The sequence below is a fragment of the Lolium rigidum genome, chromosome 2 (assembly GCF_022539505.1).
Source record: "Lolium rigidum isolate FL_2022 chromosome 2, APGP_CSIRO_Lrig_0.1, whole genome shotgun sequence".
In the NCBI taxonomy this organism is placed as follows: domain Eukaryota; kingdom Viridiplantae; phylum Streptophyta; class Magnoliopsida; order Poales; family Poaceae; genus Lolium; species Lolium rigidum.
Window position 1 is genome coordinate 146,760,593 of NC_061509.1, and position 9,623 is coordinate 146,770,215.

Here is a 9,623-nt window from a genome sequence, read left to right on the forward strand (position 1 = left end):
CAGGAACTGGCACTTCGGCATCTTGTCAATAGGTTAGTTCCGAAAAATGCACCAAAACGATATAAAGTGTGAACAAAACATGTAGGTATTGTCATAAAACAAGCATGGAACATCAGAAATTATAGATACGTTGGAGACGTATCAGCATCCCCAAGCTTAGTTCCTACTCGTCCTCGAGTAGGTAAACAATAACAAAGATAATTTCTGAAGTGACATGCTACCAACATAATCTTGATCCAATGATGATGTAAAGCATATGAACTGAGATCAAATCACTCAAAGCAAATGTCTATATTGATATAAGAGATGATAATGCAAGAGTTAAACAAGCTAGAAGTTTTCATGAACTATTGCTTCAAAGACATGAAACCGTACAAAGTTAATTAAAGATGTGTTAAGTATCTAGCATAGAAGTTCTATCCTTCATTCCAAGCATCAAGTAAATTTTCACAACGTAAGAAGGATTCAGTCAAGTAAACATAAACATGAACGTCATGAATCAACTGTTTCGAAGTCTACTCAACCGGTGAGCGCAAGCATTTGGCATTGGCACCAGGATGTTATGGCATAAAGAACGTTAATGGGGGTTTGGAAGGCCAAATGGAAGAAAGTCTTACAAAGCTATAAGTGATCATTAGACAAGAGGAAGTCTTATGATCGAAGCTATGCAAGGAGTAATGATTTCCATGCAACGGATGCACATAGAGCTATATGTGTATGAAAGCTCTCCAATGGAACTAGTGGGGGTGCATCCAACTTGGTTGCTCACGAAGACCTAGAGCACTTTTGAGGAGGCTCATCATTGGAATATACAACCCAAGTTCTATAGTGTAAATTCCCCACATAGTTATACTAGTAAAACATGAAAACTCTCTCATATGGAGTGTAGGTGCTAAACATGAGCACAAATGATGACTATGAATACTGCAGGTGCTAAAACATGAGCACAAGTGTGGATAAAAGATAGTAATGCTGCCCCCTTTTTTCTTTCTCTTTCTTTTTCTTTTTTTTTCTTTTTTTTCTTTCTTTTCTTTTTCTCTTTTTGATGGCCTCCATGGCTCTTTTCACTTTTAGGGGCAACATCCTAATATGATAACACACTTTTTGGTACAAATAACTCATAATGAATGAAACATGATGTATAAAACCGTATGCCTCGCGCAGTGTAGCAGGATGTGCAATGATCTAGCGTAACATGGGTAAACCACACATCAGCTGTATAGAATCATGCAAAGCAATATATAAATAATAAATGACAACATGTGATGTAAATGGAAGTTGCATGGCAATATATCTCGGAACAGCTATGGAAATGATGTGGTAGGTAGATATGGTGGCTGTTTTGAGGAGATGTATGGGCTTATGTGTAGGAGAACAAGAGAAAGTCCTCCACGGATTTGGATGTACCGGCGAAGTATGCACAATTCTCAATGTGAGCAAAAGGCAATGCACTGTACCGAAGAGGCTAGCAAATTTGGATGGTGGAAGTGCCAAAAACCGTAGCTTAACATTAGTCAAAAAGAACTCACAAGCTTATTGCAAACAACTAGCAGGTTCATCATTAAGAGCATGATTAAAATTCACTCCAAGGAGGGCCGTTCACGGTGGCACAAGTACCCCGCTAGCTCCCTCGACCTTCAGCACAACTTAGTTATTACGATGAACTCTCATACATGGAAAGCTATCAAGTACAACTACACCTTCAACTATTTAAATAGAGTTTGTAGTATGACACAAGCTTAAAGACAACAATCCACTACTAATTTTAACTTATTCATCCAGCAAGATTTACCATCTAAATACCTCAAAACATTTGCAAATAATCAAGTTATCAAAGCTCAATGATCTACAAGATTATGCAAGTGTTTCATTATACCACTACCACATGTAGCATTTTCTGTTTCCAACCATATAACAATTAACGAAGCAGTTTTAACCTTCGCCATGAACATTAAAAGCTAAGAACACATGTGTTCATATGAACCAGCGGAGCGTGTCTCTCTCCCACACAAGCATTTATTCAGAGGATGAAAATAACAAAACGAAAATAAAACACAGAGACGCTCCAAGTAAAGTACATAAGATGTGACCAAATAAAAATATAGTTTCACTAGAGGAAACCTGATAATTTGTTGATGAAGAAAGGGATGCCTTGGGCATCCCCAAGCTTAGACGCTTGAGTCTTCTTGAAATATGCAGGGATGAACCACGGGGGCATCACCAAGGTTAGACCTTTCACTCTTCTTAATCATATATCATCCTCCTCTATTGACCCTTGAAAACTTCCTCCACACCAAACTCGAAACAAACTCATTAGAGGGTTAGTGCATAATCAAAAATTCACATGTTCAGAGATGACACAATCATTCGTAACACTTCTGGACATTTCTCAAAGCTACTGAAAGTTAATGGAACAAAGAAATCCATTCAACACAGCAAAAGAGGCAATGCGAAATAAAAGGCAGAATCTGTCAAAACAGAACAGTCCGTAAAGACGAATTTTTCTGGGGCACTTAACTTGCTTAGATGAAAATTCTCAAATTGAATGAAAGTTGCGTACATATCTGAGGATCAATCACGTAAATTGGCAGTTTTTTCTGAGTTACCTACAGAGAATACTACTCAAATTCGTGACAGGAAGAAATCTATTTCTGCGCAGTAATCCAAATCTAGTATGAACCTTACTATCAAAGACTTTACTTGGCACAACAATGCAATAAAATAAAGATAAGGAGAGGTTGCTACAGTAGTAACAACTTCCAAGACTCAAATATAAAACAAAAGTGCAGAAGTAAAATAAAAACATGGGTTATCTCCCAAGAAGTGCTTTCTTTATAGCCATTAAGATGGGCTCAGTAATTTTAATGATGCACTCCCAAGAAATAAGAGTTGAAGCAAAAGAGAGCATCAAAAAGCAAATTCAAAAAAATTAAGCCTAACCCACTTCCTACGAAAAGGAATCTTGTAAATAAACAAGTCATTTAAGCATAATGCAACAAGCATAGGAAAACTAGACAAGCTCAACTTCAAGATTTTCAGTATATAGAGAGGTGTTTTAGTAACATGAAAATTTCTACAACCATATTTTCCTCTCTCATAAAGATTTTCAGTAGCATCATGAACAAACTCAACAATATAACTATCAAATGAAACATTCTTATCATGAGTCTCATGCATAAAATTGTCACTACTCCCAACATAAGCATAGTCATTCTTATTAATTGTAGTGGGAGCAAATTCAATAAAGTAGCTATCATCAAATATAGGAGGCATATTGTAATCATAATTAAATTTATCCTCCATAGTAGGCGGCACCAAAAGACTACTATCATTATAATCATCATAAATAGGAGGCAAAGTATCATCAAAGAAAATTTTCTCCTCCATGCTTGGGGGACTAAAAATATCATGTTCATCAAAACCAGCTTCCCCAAGCTTAGAATTTTCCATAGTATTAGCAACAATGGTGTTCAAAGCGTTCATACTAATATCATTGCTACTAGCATGCAAATAAGGTTCCACAGGTTTTTTAATTTTCGCATCAAACAATCCATGTCTTAACTCAGGAAATAGATTAAAAATCTCATAGTTGCTTTCCATTATGCCTAACTAGTGAACAAGAAACAAAAAGATGCAATTGCAGGATCTAAAGGAAATAGCTTCGAGCACTTACAACGGCACCAGAAAATAACTTAGTTGCCTGGGACCGGAGTGTGAATGCCTTTTACCTTTCCTCCCCGGCAACGGCGCTAGAAAATAGCTTGCTGTCCACAGCTGGCGCGCAGTTGACGTGGGAGGTGGAAATCTCTGTGGTGTAACTTTTCTTCGTTCCCCGACAACGGCGCTAGAAAATAGCTTGATGTCTACTCACACTTCTTTTCATGTAGACAGTGTTGGGCCTCCAAGAGCAGAGGTTTGTAGAACAGCAGCAAGTTTCCCTTAAGTGAATCACCCAAGGTTTATCGAACTCAGGGAGGAAGAGGTCAAAGTTATCCCTCTCAAGCAACCCTCGCAATTACGATACAAGAAGTCTCTTGTGTCCCCAACACACCTAATACACTTGTCAGATGTATAGGTGCACTAGTTCGGCGAAGAGATAGTGAAATACAAGTAATATGGATGGATATGAGTGGTAATAGCAATCTGAAATAAATATGGCAGCGAGTAAACATGCAACAGAACAGTAAATAAACGGAGATTCGATGCTTAGAAACAAGGCCTAGGGATCCTACTTTCACTAGTGGACACTCTCAACATTGATCACATAACTGAAACTACTCTACACGCTCTTATTGGATGACAAACACCACTAATTGTGTAGGGCTACAAGAGCACCTCAATGCCGAAGTTAACAAGCTCCACAACATTCGATGTTCATATTTAAGTAACCTTAGAGTGCATGATAGACCAACGCAATTATACCGAGTACTAACATAGCATGCACACCGTCACCGACAGGCTATGAAAGGGGGAATAGATCACATCGATACTATCATGGTAATAGTTAACTCCATAATCTACAAGAGATTACAATCATAACCTATGCCAAGTACTACATGATGCACACACTGTCAACATTACATCATGGAGGAGGAATAGACTACTTTAATAACATCACTAGAGTAGCACATAGATGATATTAAACTAGATCACAAAGAGAGAGATTAACCACATAGCTACGGTAGAGCCCTCAGCCTCGGGGGAGAACTACTCCCTCCTCATCATGGGAGACAGCGATGGCGATGAAGATGGCGGTGGTGTCGATGGAGATGACTCCGGGGGCAATTCCCCGTCCCGGCGGCGTGCCGGAACAGAGACTTCTGTCCCCCGAATCTTGGCTTCGCGATGGCGGCGGCTCTGGAACTTTTCTCGTATCGTGGCTTATTCGTATCGAAGATTTAGGTCAGGGAGGCTTAAATAGGCAAAGAGTCAGAGTCGGAGGGGGTCTGGTGGCTCCACACAACAGGGGGGCGCCCCCCTGGCCGGGCCGCCACCACGTGTGGGGCCACTAGGGCTCCCCTTTGGTCCCTCTTCGGTGCTCTGGAAGCTTCCTTGAAATATGAGATGCTGGGCGTTGATTTCGTCCAATTCCGAGAATATTTCCTTACTAGGATTTCTGAAACCAAAAACAGCAGAAAACAGGAACTGGCACTTCGGCATCTTGTCAATAGGTTAGTTTCGGAAAATGCATCAAAACGATATAAAGTGTGAACAAAACATGTAGGTATTGTCATAAAACAAGCATGGAACATCAGAAATTATAGATACGTTGGAGACGTATCACGGAGCTAGATGATGTAACCACTTTTCTTATGGCATTAAAATCTTGATCCCCATCACAGTCAAGGAAATCTCCTCCCACTACAGCATCTAAGGCATATCTATAACGAAGAATAAGCCCAAAATAAAAGTTACTAAGAAGCAAACTTAGGGTCATTTTAGGTTCAGTTTTACTATAAGAATCAAAAACTCTAGACCAAGCTTCTTTAAAACTCTCTTCACCACTTTGTTTAAAATTAAAGATCGACTTCTCAGGTGATAGAGTAACAACTACAGGACTAGTCATGATAATAAAATAAAGTAAATGCAAGTAACTATTTTTTTTGTGTTTTAATATTGAGAACGCAAGAAACATAATAAATAAAGTAAAGGCAAGTAACTAATTTTTTTTTTGTATTTTTGATATAACAAAGCAGTAAATAAAATAAAGTAAAGCAAGACAAAAACAAAGTAAAGAGATTGGAAGTGAGAGACCCCCCTTGCAGCGTGTCTTGATCTCCCCGGCAACGACGCCAGAAAAAGAGCTTCATACGCGTGAAGCACGCGTCCGTTGGGAACCCCAAGAGGAAGGTGTGATGCGTACAACAGCAAGTTTTCCCTCAGTAAGAAACTAAGGTTATCAAACCAGTAGGAGTCAAGGAACACGTGAAGGTTGTTGGCGGAGGAGTGTAGTGCGGCGCAACACCAGGGATTCCGGCGCCAACGTGGAACCTGCACAACACAATCAAAGTACTTTGCCCCAACGTAACAGTGAGGTTGTCAATCTCACCGGCTTGCTGTAAACAAAGGATTAAATGTATAGTGTGGAAGATGGTGTTTGTTTGCGAAGAACAGTAAAGAACAAGTATTGTAGTAGATTGTATTCAGATGTAAAAGAATGGATCGGGGTCCACAGTTCACTAGTGGTGTCTCTCCAATAAGAAATAGCATGTTGGGTGAACAAATTACAGTTGGGCAATTGACAAATAAAGAGGGCATAACAATGCACATACATATCATGATGACTACTATGAGATTTAATCAGGGCATTACGACAAAGTACATAGACCGCTATCCAGCATGCATCTATGCCTAAAAAGTCCACCTTCGGGTTAGCATCCGCACCCCTTCCACTATTAAGTTGCAAACAACAGACAATTGCATTAAGTATGGTGCGTAATGTAATCAACACAAATATCCTTAGACAAAGCATCGATGTTTTATCCCTAGTGGCAACAGCACATCCACAACCTTAGAACTTTCTGTCATTGTCCCAGATTCAATGGAGGCATGAACCCACTATCGAGCATAAATACTCCCTCTTGGAGTTACAAGTATCAACTTGGCCGAGCCTCTACTAGCAACGGAGAGCATGCAAGAACATAAACAACACATATATCATAGATTGATAATCAACTTGACATAGTATTCCATATTCATCGGATCCCAACAAACACAACATGTAGCATTACAAATAGATGATCTTGATCATGATAGGCAGCTCACAAGATCTAACATGATAGCACAATTAGGAGAAGACAACCATCTAGCTACTGCTATGGACCCATAGTCCAAGGATGAACTACTCACACATCAATCCGGAGGCGATCATGGTGATGAAGAGTCCTCCGGGAGATGATTCCCCTCTCCGGCAGGGTGCCGGAGGCGATCTCCTGAATCCCCCGAGATGGGATTGGCGGCGGCTACGAATCTGGAAGGTTTTCCGTATAGTGGCTCTCGGTACAGGTGTTTTCGCGACGGAGGGTTTAAGTAGGCGGAAGGGTAGCGTTGGAGGCGTCACGAGGGGCCCACACACTAGGGCGGCCGCGCGGCCCTATGGTGTCGGCGCCTCGTCTCCACACTTCGTAACTCCTTCGGTCTTCTGGAAGCTCCGTGGGAAAATAAGACCCTGGGCGTTGATTTCATCCAATTCCGAGAATATTTCCTTTGTAGGATTTCTGAAACCAAAAACAGCAGAAAACAACAACTGGCTCTTCGGCATCTCATCAATAGGTTAGTGCCGGAAAATGCATATAAATGACATAAAGTGTGTATTAAACATGTGAGTATCATCATAAAAGTAGCATGGAACATAAGAAATTATAGATACGTTTGAGACGTATCAATCCTCCGCGGCGCGGCCTCTTCCTCTTCTCTGCCTCAGCGTTAACCATGTCCTGGAGGGACGCGATGATCAGCAAATGCTCCCGCAGGTCGTCGTCGAAGGCTTGTTCGTCCTCCAGTAGCAGGGCAAGCATCTCATCGTCGCTGTCCATGGCTAAAGCAAAATCAATGGTTAAAATTGCGCCGAGGCAGACGACGCAACAAACAACGGCCAATCGTGCCTACCTGGCAAGTCGTCGAGCACCTTCTGTGCGCGGAGGTGGGGCGGATTTGATGGCGCGTTCTGGGACGCGCTGGCGAAGCGGTGGCGGCACGACCGGCGGGAGCCACAACCGCGACAACGGTGCCGACTCTCAGCAGAGATCAGACGCCAAAACGGCGAGGAAATCTAGCGGCGGCGGTTGATACGTCTCAAACATATCTATAATTTCTTATGTTCCATGCTACTTTTATGATGATACTCACATGTTTTATACACACTTTATGTCATATTTATGCATTTTACGGCACTAACCTATTGACAAGATGCCGAAGAGCCAGTTGCTGTTTTCTGCTGTTTTTGGTTTCAGAAATCCTACAAAGGAAATATTCTCGGAATTGGACGAAATCAACGCCCAGGGTCTTATTTTTCCACGAAGCTTCCAGAAGACCGAGAAGGATACGAAGTGGGGCGATGAGGCGCCGCCACAACAGGGCCGCACGGCCAAGAGTGGGGCCGCGCCGCCCTGTTGTGTGGGCCCCTCGTGACGCCCCTAAACCTACCCTTCCGCCTATAAAAAGTCTTCGTCGAGAAAACCCCAGTACCGAGAGCCACGATACGGAAAACCTTCCAGAGACGCCGCCGCCGCCAATCCCATCTCGGGGATTCGGAGATCGCCTCCGGCACCCTGCCGGAGAGGGGAATCATCTCCCGGAGGACTCTTCATCGCCATGATCGCCTCCGGATTGATGTGTGAGTAGTTCACCCCTGGACTATGGGTCCATAGCAGTAGCTAGATGGTTGTCTTCTCCTCATTGTGCCATCATGTTAGATCTTGTGAGCTGCCTATCATGATCAAGATCATCTATTTGTAATGCTACATGTTGTGTTTGTTGGGATCCGATGAATATGGAATACTATGTTATGTTGATTATCAATCTATCATCTATGTGTTGTTTATGATCTTGCATGCTCTCTGTTGCTAGTAGAGGCTCTGGCCAAGTTGATACTTGTAACTCCAAGAGGGAGTATTTATGCTCGATAGTGGGTTCATGCCTCCATTTAATCTGGGACAGTGACAGAAAGTTCTAAGGTTGTGGATGTGCTGTTGGCACTAGGGATAAAACATCAATGCTTTGTCTAAGGATATTTGTGTTGATTACATTACGCACCATACTTAATGCAATTGGCTGTTGTTTGCAACTTAATACTGGAAGGGGTGCGGATGCTAACCCGAAGGTGGACATTTTAGGCATAGATGCATTCTGGATAGCGGTCTATGTACTTTGTCGTAATGCCCAATTGAATTTCACACTACTCATCATGATATGTATGTGCATTGTCATGCCCTCTTTATTTGTCAATTGCCCAACTGTAATTTGTTCACCCAACATGCTATATCTTATTGGAGAGACACCACTAGTGAACTGTGGACCCCGGTCCATTCTTTTACATCGAATACAATCTACTGCAAACATTGTTCTTACTGTTCTTTGCAAACATCATCTTCCACACTATACATCTAATCATTTGTTACAGCAAGCCGGTGAGATTGACAACCTCACTGTTACGTTGGGGCAAAGTACTTTGATTGTGCTGTGCAGGTTCCACGTTGGCGCCAGAATCCCTGGTGTTGCACCGCACTACACTCCGCCACCATCAACCTTCACGTGCTTCTTGACTCCTACTGGTTCGATAACCTTGGTTTCTTACCGAGGGAAAACTTACTGCTGTACGCATCACACCTTCCTCTTGGGGTTCCCAACGGACGTGTGCCTCACGCGTATCAAGCATGTTTTCTGGCGCCGTTGCCGGGGAGATCAAGACACGCTGCAAGGGGAGTCTCCCACATCCAATCTCTTTACTTTGTTTTTGTCTTGTTTTACTTTATTTTATTTACTGCTTTGTTTGCTCATTATATCAAAATACAAAAAATTAGTTACTTGCTTTACTTCATTTACTATCTTGTTTGCGTTCTCCATATTAAAAACACAAAAAAAAATTAGTTACTTGCATTTACTTTATTTAGTTTGCTTTATTT